Genomic DNA, 12,918 nt, shown 5'->3' with positions numbered 1-12,918 from the left:
TGAACCCCCACCCATTTCTTCCAATGGTGCTTATAATGCCTACATGCTTGGGAGTATAGCAAAACCATTGGCTTTAACATATTTCCGTCTTTATTTTTGTGCTAGAAGATCAATTTCACAAACTTTTCTAGGTAGGCTGATTGCCAGCATCAGGAAGAGTGTAGTAAATTAATTATAGATGTATGTTAAATTACTTTAATTACCGCCCTCCATTCTGGGATGGGCTCCCACAAGCAGGAAGACTGATGAAACCGCATTTTTATATAGCCCACTGGTAGTGGACATTTTTAGTCGACTGGCACTGTCGTTTCTGAATTCAGGAAAGCTGGAGCTGTGTTTCAGGAAGCCCAGGGCCAATCTAACATAAACATTGTAAGAGTATTGTGGCTAAAATATACGCACTAAAATTTGAGCTATCCATCTTGATTCTAATATTGGCACCCCTTAATGGAGTATATGGCTACAAGCCCCTAAACTTATACATCAAATACAAAATATTAGAATCTAAATAGTGTTTACAAGTTGACTAGAATATTTAGACATCATTCAAGAAACCTGGTTAGCTAACTGGGCATTATTTCTATAGACATGCCCAAGGCATAGCAGCTAAAAACTGAATCAGCTATGAAAGAAATCCATGTACATTTTTCCTTCGTTCCCCTTTATATCAAACTTGGCAAAGGGTATTTTCTAGGGAGACATGACCGGATGGAGTTAATAACCCTCAGCTGACCTTCAGGCTATCCGCTCTTCACAGGCAGTCATTAATCCCCAGGAACTATCCTATTCTATGATTTTCTATTAAAATCAGTACATTACATTATCACCAACCCTAATTACTAGCTTTAGATACACTTCACAAGGCAACTAAATTAACTACAGTGTAGTTAGGTTGCAATTACAATCCAGTTACAGTACTGTCCTAATTGTTGTTACATGTGATTACCACTAACTCCTATAAGTGGAAGCGGTACTTAATGGCTGAATTACTTAGTATTATCCCTCCAGTCTCATACCATAATGTAACTATACTGTATTTAATGTACCTGCATTTAGTTTATCCAAACTTGTGAATGACTGAGCTAATTTTACATTGAGCAATTTACTTAGTCAATATAATTGATTATTTATATATGTTTTAAAATAAACTGAGTAGAAATATTTTACTTGCAATAAGAAAATCAGAAAAGTTAATACATTATGAAGAATTTAGGCCAAGACTGGAGGACATCATAGAAAAATGTGAGAGATGGGCCTAGCTAGCAGTGTAGACTTTGAGCACTGCATGGTGTCTTCCTCAGAAGACATAGATGTTTAAACGAAGATTTAATGGTGGGTCAGCTGCGGAATGAGCACCTAACAAAGTTTGGGCAAATCAATCTTGCCACATTCAGGGCATATTTCAAGACCCTCCTCTTCAGAAACCCATCCTGATGTGTATATACTACTAATCTCAGCCTATATTTACTATTAATGTATCATGACTAAGATTTTCAAGAGAGTCTAGCAAAGAGCCAGTGAGTTATAACACTGCTCCCCTCTTGTATGGCTAAACACTGGTGGCCAGATTGACCCAGAGAGATGTGATGTAGACCCAGAAATAAGGGTACCCAGAATTAGAGGCCACTTTAGCAAAATGTGTGGCTCAGTGAACAAGAGCCTGCACCCTGTGAAAACAGGCTCTTAAAGATAGTATATGTTGGGCAGCATAAATGGAGGTACCCCAAATCACGCCGGGTACGTGGCATTATAACTAGCTAGCTCTTGGAATAGGTCACTGTTTGACTATGGTAAAATGGATAACTTGTTTGCACATCATTCGGAAGCCCCGCAAAGCTTTATCCCACTCACAACACAACAGGGAGGTCTCGCTCCTGGTATTCATTTATCACCACAAGTAATTAAAAGAAAATGTATCTTCTCTATTAGCTTCTTGAATGAAACGCAAAGACTCATTCATCTTCAACATATCAACTTGCTAACACTATTGCCAGAGAGAATAATGACACACATTGTGGAGAACACAATCTGTCAGGAAGGAATATATTTTCTCCTAAGTCATTCTGCATCAATATACACCCCCTTACTCTTACTAGACTGGCTTGTGAGAGTAATGTTGGGGGAGCTACAAAAACTCAGTCACAGAGAGGAAGAAGAATGTGGCATCCCAAAGCTCATCCCTCAGAAACGAGGCCTACATCCGTGTTAAAAATCTCAGCTCATGAGCTGGAAACAAGCCCTACATTTTTGAGGGGGCCACAGCCATAGGTCAGTCCCTTCAGTCCCCTACTGCCCTATGCTTGTAAGAATAAATATGCATAGGTGTTCCCCACTCTCCTTGGAGTGCAGTCATTGTTTGGATTTCGCTGTACCCCAAGATGCTGTCAAAATCCATCAGTGGGAGGTAGCTATCCGCCTGCAGGACATGTATGGGCCTATGATCACAGTAGCTGAGCACCTCACAGTATTTTCATGCATTTATCCTGACATCCCTGTGAGGTAGGGTTGCCAACTTCATAATATTTAAGAACCGGACACGCCAGCAGGAGCTCCAGAAGCCCCCTGCTCCACCTCTTCCCCCTGAGGCCCCACCCTGCCCCACCTCTTCCCCCAAGACCCCACCCCCCATTCACTCCTCTTCTCCCTACCTCCCTGTCACTTGCTGCTTCCCCCCCTCCCCGCACCCCTGCCATGGTCAGGAACCGGGGCTGGGAGCTGCAGCTGTCCGACGCAGGTAGGAGGTGGCCCTGGCTGAGTAGGAGCTGGCGCGGGTCATGACCCAGCACCTCCCCACCTCCTCCACCTGCAGTAACCGGACTTTGGGTGTCCAGTTTGTACTACTGACCGGACACTGTCAGTAGGGTGACCAGACAGCAAGTGTGAAAAATCGGGATGGGGGTGGGGGGTAATAGGAGCCTATATAAGAAAAAGACTCAAAAATCAGGACTGTCCCTATAAAATTGGGACATCTGGTCACCCTAACTGTCAGGTCCCCTTTTTGACCGAAATTTCAGGTGAAAAACTGGACTCCAGGCCACCCTACTGTGAGGTAGGGCAATGCTGTGGTTCCCATTTTACAGATGGGGAGCTGAGGCACAGAGAGGCTTACGGTCACGCAGGATGTCTTGAGGTACAACTCTGGTCTCTCAAGTCCCAGGCTAGCTCTCTAGCTGCTGGACCATCTTTCAGGAGAAAAGGACAAGGGGTTCCTTCAGGAATGGCTGTCAACTGCAAAAGCTCTGTCAGCATGGCTCCTTCAGAGATGCATTCCTGTGGGAAGGGGTGCCAGTGGAAACCAAGAGTTGGCTCAGAGATGAAGCTTCCGCACGTGTGGATCTAACCTCCTGCTATTCCTCCGTGATCCACTGGGGATTGGGTGAGGGGGAGGAGGCAGCCAACCACCCTGATGAACTAATGGGGGAAATTTTGCAGATTTCTTCCTCTGTCATGCCTCTTTCATGATCAGGCCTTCAGCAGTTCCCTCCAGAGCTGTACAAGGTGCAGAAAAGTTTTCCAAGAGCTGATAACAGATGCTGGGTTGTAAGGAGGATGTGGGGACGGTCATCCTGGGCATTCTGAGAAACTTTGTGCTGATACAAAGGATGGTCAGCATTGATTATCAGCATTGATACTGAATTACACACAGATTAAAAATGTGAGAGGGTCATCTGTTCAGGAAGAGAGTGCAAGCCCTGCCGTTACTAGTAGGAAACTTCCCCCCCACAAACTTCACTTTTTCATTTCAGCTATCATTCCGCATGGCACAAGAAAGAGAAGGCCAGCTTTAATACGTGCCAGTTTTAATCAGAATTAGATCCAGAAGATAAAGTTCACTGATGCGTGAATGATTGTCTTTTCTCATAAATATACGGAATGCGATGATAAAAAAATGAAAAGTATGCTAATTGGGGGTGACTAGCCTGTCAAAAAGAGCGATACTCCCCTATCTTCTGGTCGCGAGCCAAACGTTTCCATAGTAGAGCGTTTTGGCTGGAAGGCCTTGTGCTGACCATCTGCAAGTGCAAAAAGTAGGGCTGTCGCTTAATCGCAGTTAACTCACACGATTAACACAAAAAAATTAATGGTGATTAAGAGTTTGCAGCCGCAATGTAGTTACATTTGGCTAAAGGCACAGACATGCCATTGGTGGATTCAGTCCACAGCTTAGGCATGCTCTTGGATTCCTTGCTGATGCTGAGCTCTCACAAGGCAGTATTCACTATTGATGCTTTCTATCCCCTCTAACTGGCTAGGGGAGGCTGTCCTATCCTAGCAAATGATGCCCATGCCTCAATCATTCACACCTGCATCACCTTTTGGCTGGACTACAGCAAAGGGATATATCTGGGCATGAAGCCTTCACATGGAGGAAACTCGCGCACACTGCAGTGCGTCTCCTCAGCATACAGGCTGCTGCAAACTCATCAGACCCATCCTCTACTCGCTACACTGGCTTCCCATAGAATAGCAAATCACATTCAAGGCCTCAGTCCTTATCGTCAAAGTGCTCAAAGACCAGGATATCTCATACAGCCTAAAGCTCCAGGATGGGGACTGTGGTCACCAGCTTCACTACTTCAGCATAATGGAAATTGCTACAATTAGGATAAAGCTAGTATACTGAGTTTTCTCAGGGGGCCGATCTGACATTGTGGAATGAACTCCCACAGGAATGAGGGGGTCATCACAAACCTCACCACTTTCCACTTCAAGTGCAAGGTGCATTTCTTTGACCTGCCTTCGCTAACAAAACATATGGTGGGTGGGTGTGTGCGTGGGTGTGTGTTAAAAAAAAAATTACCAAAACACGACACTCTAGTGCACACACTTCTCCCCCCCTGGAGATGATCAGAAAACAAACAATGTGACAGTCATAGCACTTAATGCATGACTGGAAGACTCTTAGGTCAGGGGTGGGCAAACTTTTTGGCCTGAGGACCACATCTGGGTATGGAAAGTGTGTGGCGGGCCATGAATGCTCACAAAATTGGGGATTGGGGTGTGGGAGGGGATGAGGGCTCTAGCTTGGGGTGCGGGCTCTGGGGTGGGGCTGGAGCTGTGGGGTTTGCGGTGCAGGAGGATGCTCCGGGCTGGGACAGAGGGGTTCAGAGGGCAGAAGGAGTATCAGAGCTGGGGCAGGGGGTTGGGGCGCAGGAGGCAGACAGGGCTCCAGGCAGCACTTACCTCAAGCAGCTCCCAGAAGCAGCAGCATGTCCCTCACTCTGGCTCCTACGCAGAGCCATGGCCAGGCGGCTCTGTGCACTGCCATGCACAGGCGCTGCCCCTGAAGCTCCCATTGGCTGCGGTTCCCAGCCAATGGGAGCTGTAGAGCTGGTGCTTGGGGTGGGGGCAGCATGCAGAGCCCCCTGGCTGCTGCTACGTGTAGGAGCCAGAGGGGGGACATGCGGCTGCTTCTGGGAGCCTCACGGAGCCATGGCATGACTGGAGCAGAGCAAGCCCCCAACCCCGCTCCCCGGTGGGAGCATGAGAGCCAGATTAAAAGGTCTGATGGGCCAGACATGGCCTGTGGGCCGTAGTTTTCCCACCCCTGGCTTAGATCCTATGGTGATGAACATGGTATAAGAATCTATTTAGAATAGAATATGTAAAGGCAAGACAGTAGGGCATCAGGAACAGGGCTGGCTTGGAAAAGCATTAATCTGAACTTCACTTAAAACGGCATGTGGAAAAATGTGTAATCATCCTATTGCTTATAAATGCATCATAAAATATTGACACCTGCCAATAATGGGATATCACACGACATGCCAGGTATGATTTTGGTGTCATTTGTATCCACTTTGATGCCATCAAATATAAATAATAATTAAATTATACCCATTATAAATGCCAAGGCAGATAGAGAGGTAGCAGTGGATGGCAAATAGGGCCTTTACTCCTGAGATATACTGCCATTATGGAAGGTGATGTTGACATTGATGTATACTATACATTTAAACACTCACACTGGTTTCTGGTGTGTCTAACTCTGCCTGCTCATATTTTATAATCAATGTTAACATCACTGCTGCATGGCATGACAGTCGTGCCTTAACTAATTCTTATCAACCTGCACTTTCTGAATGTAGCCAAAGAAATCTGGTGTCAACTGCCATGGGGGAAAAAATGGCCTTGTTGGCCAGTCTCTCGTGCAACGGCTACATAGTATTACAAAAAATGATTGTATAGTTCAAATACACATGTGGTTAGGTTATGGAGGTACATACGGGAAGCTCAGCCTGCACCTGTTTAACATAACTAATATCTCTTCCCTTCAGCTTTGTTATGGAACGTTTGGATTTGATTCACCCAACAGTTGCCTACCTTAAAAGGCGGGCAAACACATTTCTTTTTGTTTGTGCGTGGGCTGCTAAAAAGCCTCTTCCCCTTCCTAGGCTTTAATTTATCTCTGTCACATTCACCGGTGTGCACAGCGAGCGGTAAATGTACACCCTTTTTATTTACAAAACCAGACGCCGGCTGAATGGACATTGCTACCAAAGCTCTCCGGTCAGCAGCCCAGGAACGCATGGCCACCGACAGTGGAGTACCCATGGGGACAGCACTTGAAGAAGAATCAGGAACTCCAGCCTCCTGTGCTGGCTCAACAAGAAAGTCTTGCTGAACCATTTTGTTAACTAGCGACCATTGACGCCATCTTGGCTGGCATTTTGCTTCAGACAGGTTTCCCTAGCAACAGCAAACATAAAAAAAAACTAAGAAGGACAACATTTATAAACACCGGCTTCCTTTCTGGAAGATATGTTTTAGTTCAGTTAACAGGCTCAATACAGGTGTCCCTGGATGAAGTTTGAGGCCCTGTGACATGCAGGAGGGCAGACTAGATGATCTAATGCTCCTTCTTGCCGTAAACTCTGTGGGTCCAATCTTGCATCTCTGGCTACTCATGTAAGCAAAGACTGCAGGGTTAGACCCTGTATCGCTGGTGTTCACCAAACCACAGCATGAGCGGAAATAGGCCTGGACTACACTTCAGTGTTAGGTTGACATAGCTGTGGCACTCAGGGGTATGAAAAATTCAGCTGCCACATCACCACTGCTCTTTTAAACCAGTTAGCTAGATGAAAGCTATCCTGGATATGGTCTACATGAGTTGCAATCACACCTTTGATTACAGTGTAAACAAAGCCTGAAGCAGGGCAAATTCAGAGGTGGTGTGTCCACTTGAGTAAATTAGGCTCCATCACACTAATTTACACTCTCTCACTCTGTCAAACATATACTTCCTTAGACTCTCTCTCTCTCTCTTTCTCTCTCTCTCTCTCACACACACACACACACACACACACACACACACTCTCTCTCTCTCTCTCTCTCTCTCTCTCTCTCTCTCTCTCTCTCTCTCTTTCTGCTGGGAAAATGAAGGAACCCAAATCAGTGCAGCTCCGAGATTAAGGAACAGGAAGAAAGTATAATCAAGTTTAAAGGTAGAGATTAGCCTACTCTCACTAACACAATTTTATACTCTCCTGTTAGTTGCTTATCTTGTTACGTTCCTTTATTTTGGCCCATCAGTGTAGCATTCAGCCAGCTGGGGTCCCTTCCATTGCATTAGATTCAGTGGGTCAAATTCAGAGGCAATGTGTAAGGGAATGGAGAGGGGACCTGTAAATTACAAGGTAATACGTGGGATGAATCTAAGTCTAAGACCATCTCTAAAGTATTATAAATTACACCAAATTATCCCACATTCCTTGTGCTGTGGTTCTGTCTTAGGCTGTGATACAGAATATAATTGTGGAGAAAAGGGATAGCTCAGGCATCCTCTTGCATCTAACGAGGTGGAGTTGATTGGAGAGGAAATTTTGAGATATTGAAGTTTTGCACATCTCATTTTGTGTGAGGCGCTTTCTTTGAAGCAATTGGAGAGACAAGGTGGGCAAGGTAATATCTTGTGTTGATCAACTTCTGTTGGTGAGAGAGAAAATTTTTGAGCTACACCGGGGTGGGCAAACGTTTTGGCCCAAGGGCCACATTGGGGTTGTGAAACTGTATGGAGGGCCGGCTGGGGAAGGCTGTGTCTCCCGAAACACCCTGGCCCCCTATCTGACCCCTCCCACTTCCCACCCCCTGATTGCCCCCCTCAGAACCCATCCAACCCCCCCCCCCCCCCGCTTCTTGTTCCCTGACCACCCCCTCCCAGGACCCACCACCCCTAACCGCCCCCCAGGGACCCCACCTCCTATCCAACCCCCTACCCCCCACTTCCTGTCTCCAGGCTGCCCCAACCCCTAGCTACATCCCCCGCCCCCTGACAAGCCCCCGGGACTCCCACACCTATCCAACGCCCACCCGTTCCCTGTCCCCTGACTGCCCCCCCAAACCTCTGCCCCATCCAACTGTTCCACCCCCTGACTGCCCCCCAGGGCCTCCTGCCCCTTATCAACCCCCAACCCCTGCTCCCCGCCCCCTTACCATGCCGCTCAGAGCGGCAGGACAGGCTTATTGGAAAGCCTGGGAGGTGGGTGGGCGCAAGCCACGCTGCCCGCGTGGCTGCGAGGGAGGAGGGACAGCAGGGGAGGGGCCAGGGGCTATCCTCCCCAGCCGGGAGCTCACGGGCCGGGCAGGACGGCCGGCCCGCGGGCTGTAGTTTGCCCACCTCTGAGCTGCACACACAGAGCTCTTCTTCAACCCCAGGCCAAAGCTGAAAGCAATTGCACAGCTTCATCCAGCTCTCTTACAAACCCAGAGGTGGTGCCGGTCAGGCCTTCCTGTGAAACAGCTGCCATTTTTTAAAAAAGACAGGGCAGGCTGCAGAGTAGAGCGAGTGAAGCGTGCACGGCTTCTGTGACCGAACATAAATGGGAGTCCATCCCATGAGAGTCTCCTGGGAGTCCTTGACAGGGCCACTGCAGTAGCAGAGGGGCAGGAGAAATCTTTCCCAGTCCTTCCTTTGCTTCTGTTTCTTCAAGGACTATTTCGTGGATCTAGGTTTGCCATCTGGCCTGGATTTTTGCTACATAAAAGGGACTTTTTGGTTAAACAACAAAATAAGGCTTCTTTTAAAACCCCAAACAATCCGTGCGTGTCTGAGCAACACACTTTCCATACGGTTACAAGTTAATTTAATATAAAATGTATGTCTAGTACTTGAACTCAAGTGATATGGTTTGAAAGCCATCCCTGCACATCTAAAATCTCAGTCATGCTCCCATGTGCCTGTTATGTATGTTTATTAACCAACATTCGTTCCTCTTGACTTGCATTCACAGCTGCTTTCCAGACTCGAGCACGCATGTAAATATGATTTGTGTGTCCGAGTTGCCATGCAAATCACCAAATTAGATGCACACTCAGAGTGCATTGCGTCTCAAGAGCACACTCTAAAGGATGGTTCTCATTACATCACTTTCATTTTCAACAGCTTCAAAATGAGCCGATGAAAGTTGACTTGCGGTGACTGTCTTTGGAAGCCCCATTTAAGGCTTGATCCTGCCAGGTGCTGAACACGCTAGCCCCAATTCAGCAAAGCATATATGCATATGCTTAACTTTAAACCCATGAGTAGAGATCACTGGGGCTACTCATATGCTTAAAAGCTTCGCTGGATTAAAGTCAGAGTGTTCCACACTTTGTACCCCCAAATCCTTATAGAGCCGGGGAACAGCCATTCAGAAGGTTACTTTGGACCTAACGACTCCATTAAAACATGCTGGCCTCTCGTATGGTAGAAATGGTGTCGTAATCTTACAGAAACAACACAAATATGTACTAAGGAGCTGCCCAAGTAATAAAGAAAGAATATAGCTTGAAGGAAATTATGAGAGAACTGGTGGTTTATTCTAAGGAGCGTTATTAAGACATAAGGAACTTGTTATTAAACATACTGACAGCCTGTTCTGCACATGTGCTGTGCTAAAATTAAGATTTATACGTTTATTTATGCTTTACACATATGGATACGTTTATTTATCTGCATTAGAAATGTTACTGTCTCTGGTAGTGTTATTTTTATTTACAACACATTTATTAAGCTTCTTTTGGAGCTCCATTAAATCATGGCGCCGATCCTCAGCTGGGGTAAATCAGCATTATGTCCATTGACTTCAGTGGAGCTATGCTGCATTATGTCAGCTGAGGATCTAACCGATTGTTTCTAGAGCGAACTGATTGATGGGAGCTGGTGAGAGGCTGAGATATGAAAGCAGCCCTGGTGTAGTGGAGCCCTCGTTATCAGACTCACCGGAGATTATTCTCAGCTGCTTTCAATGACATCAAGGAGAACAGCATGCAATTGGGAGTGCTAGGCTAGCGCGGTAAATGGAAAGACTCACGCTGGTGCCAGCAGACTTTGAATGGGGAAGAGATGGCCAGCCCTCTGTGGAGATAGAGGTGGTTAGGGACTATTTAGAAAAGCTGGAAGTGCACAAGTCCATGGGGCCGGACGAGTTGCATCCGAGAGTGCTGAAGGAATTGGTGGCTGTGATTGCAGAGCCCTTGGCCATTATCTTTGAAAACTCGTGGCGAACGGGGGAAGTCCCGGATGACTGGAAAAAGGCTAATGTAGTGCCAATCTTTAAAAAAGGGAAGAAGGAGGATCCTGGGAACTACAGGCCAGTCAGCCTCACCTCAGTCCCTGGAAAAATCATGGAGCAGGTCCTCAAAGAATCAATCCTGAAGCACTTACATGAGAGGAAAGTGATCAGGAACAGTCAGCATGGATTCACCAAGGGAAGGTCATGCCTGACTAATCTAATCGCCTTTTATGATGAGATTACTGGTTCTGTGGATGAAGGGAAAGCAGTGGATGTATTGTTTCTTGACTTTAGCAAAGCTTTTGACACGGTCTCCCACAGTATTCTTGTCAGCAAGTTAAGGAAGTATGGGCTGGATGAATGCACTATAAGGTGGGTAGAAAGCTGGCTAGATTGTCGGGCTCAACGGGTAGTGATCAATGGCTCCATGTCTAGTTGGCAGCCGGTGTCAAGTGGAGTGCCCCGGGGGTCGGTCCTGGGGCCGGTTTTGTTCAATATCTTCATAAATGATCTGGAGGATGGTGTGGATTGCACTCTCAGCAAATTTGCGGATGATACTAAACTGGGAGGAGTGGTAGATACGCTGGAGGGGAGGGATAGGATACAGAAGGACCTAGACAAATTGGAGGATTGGGCCAAAAGAAATCTGGTGAGGTTCAATAAGGATACGTGCAGGGTCCTACACTTAGGATGGAAGAATCCAATGCACCGCTACAGACTAGGGACTGAATGGCTAGGCAGCAGTTCTGCGGAAAAGGACCTAGGGGTGACAGTGGACGAGAAGCTGGATATGAGTCAGCAGTGTGCCCTTGTTGCCAAGAAGGCCAATGGCATTTTGGGATGTATAAGTAGGGGCATAGCGAGCAGATCGAGGGACGTGATCGTTCCCCTCTATTCGACACTGGTGAGGCCTCATCTGGAGTACTGTGTCCAGTTTTGGGCCCCACACTACAAGAAGGATGTGGATAAATTGGAGAGAGTCCAGCGAAGGGCAACAAAAATGATTAGGGGTCTAGAGCACATGACTTATGAGGAGAGGCTGAGGGAGCTGGGATTGTTTAGTCTGCAGAAGAGAAGAATGAGGGGGGATTTGATAGCTGCTTTCAACTACCTGAAAGGGGGTTCCAAAGAGGATGGCTCTAGACTGTTCTCAATGGTAGCAGATGACAGAACGAGGAGTAATGGTCTCAAGTTGCAATGGGGGAGGTTAGATTGGATATTAGGAAAAACTTTTTCACTAAGAGGGTGGTGAAACACTGGAATGCGTTACCTAGGGAGGTGGTAGAATCTCCTTCCTTAGAGGTTTTTAAGGTCAGGCTTGACAAAGCCCTGGCTGGGATGATTTAACTGGGAATTGGTCCTGCTTCGGGCAGGGGGTTGGACTAGATGACCTTCTGGGGTCCCTTCCAACCCTGATATTCTATGATTCTATGAATTCTGTCCCAGAAGAACTAGATTAATGAGAAGGAGGATGGATCCTCATCTTTCCCCAGTTCTTCATCAAGGGGAATGTGGATGCTGTATCTGCTGGAGCTGATGATATTTGGTGTGGTAGAGGGAGTAGGTATCCTAGGGCTGGTGTTGGCTCAGGCTGACAAGTGAGAGCTAAGCAGGAGGCATCCATGAGTTGCTGGCCTACAAGGATCTTATTTAAACACAGAAGCTTTTAGAGGAAGAGAAGGCACAGCTGGTGAGATCCTGCCACTATTGAAGTCAATGAGAATTTTGCCTCTGACTTCATTGGGACCAGGATTCCACCTAATATCTTGCAAAGCATTGTATTCCAGAAGCTCTGCTCTTGAACACAACTACTGGGTCAGCTTAAATTTAGACCATGGCACTTCAGATACCCAAACTGGGTGTGTCTGTTTTGAAGATGGAGACATGTCCGTTCTTTCTCCTGCCACCAGCTGCATGTACAAAAGGGGGTGTGGGGAGGAATCAGCAGAGCAAAGCTGAAAATTATGCCAATAAAATGTGCTTGAATTAGAATCCTCTTCTGTCATAGGCTTGCAAGGTCATGTGTACTTACCCAGCTAAGGAGAGTAGAGAGCAGATTACTCTCTTGGTAACTGGTGTGTATTTGGTATGTTAGCTTTACATACCGCAGAATATTTGTTACTCGATTGTGCCGGGTCTTCTAACTTTTAAAATAGTTACAGCAGAATAATATAATATAAAAACACCTTACAAGTGACAGAAAATGATTAGAAGAATGGGCTAACCTTGATCAAGACAAGCAGTATCAAAAGAAAAATACAGATATTTCTGTAAAGGCCAGTAGAGTGTTCCAGGCCTTGGTAGGAGAGATTATGGCTCTGCTTTTTTTTTTCATACTTAAGTATCAATCTGATTTTATTAAACCATTCTGTAAATGACCTTTCCAATATGTCATAACGTTTCTCTGGGCAACTCTTTATAA

This window comes from Natator depressus, chromosome 7, assembly GCF_965152275.1.
Source record: "Natator depressus isolate rNatDep1 chromosome 7, rNatDep2.hap1, whole genome shotgun sequence".
Taxonomy (NCBI): Eukaryota; Metazoa; Chordata; order Testudines; family Cheloniidae; genus Natator; species Natator depressus.
This window is presented reverse-complemented; position numbering follows the sequence as displayed.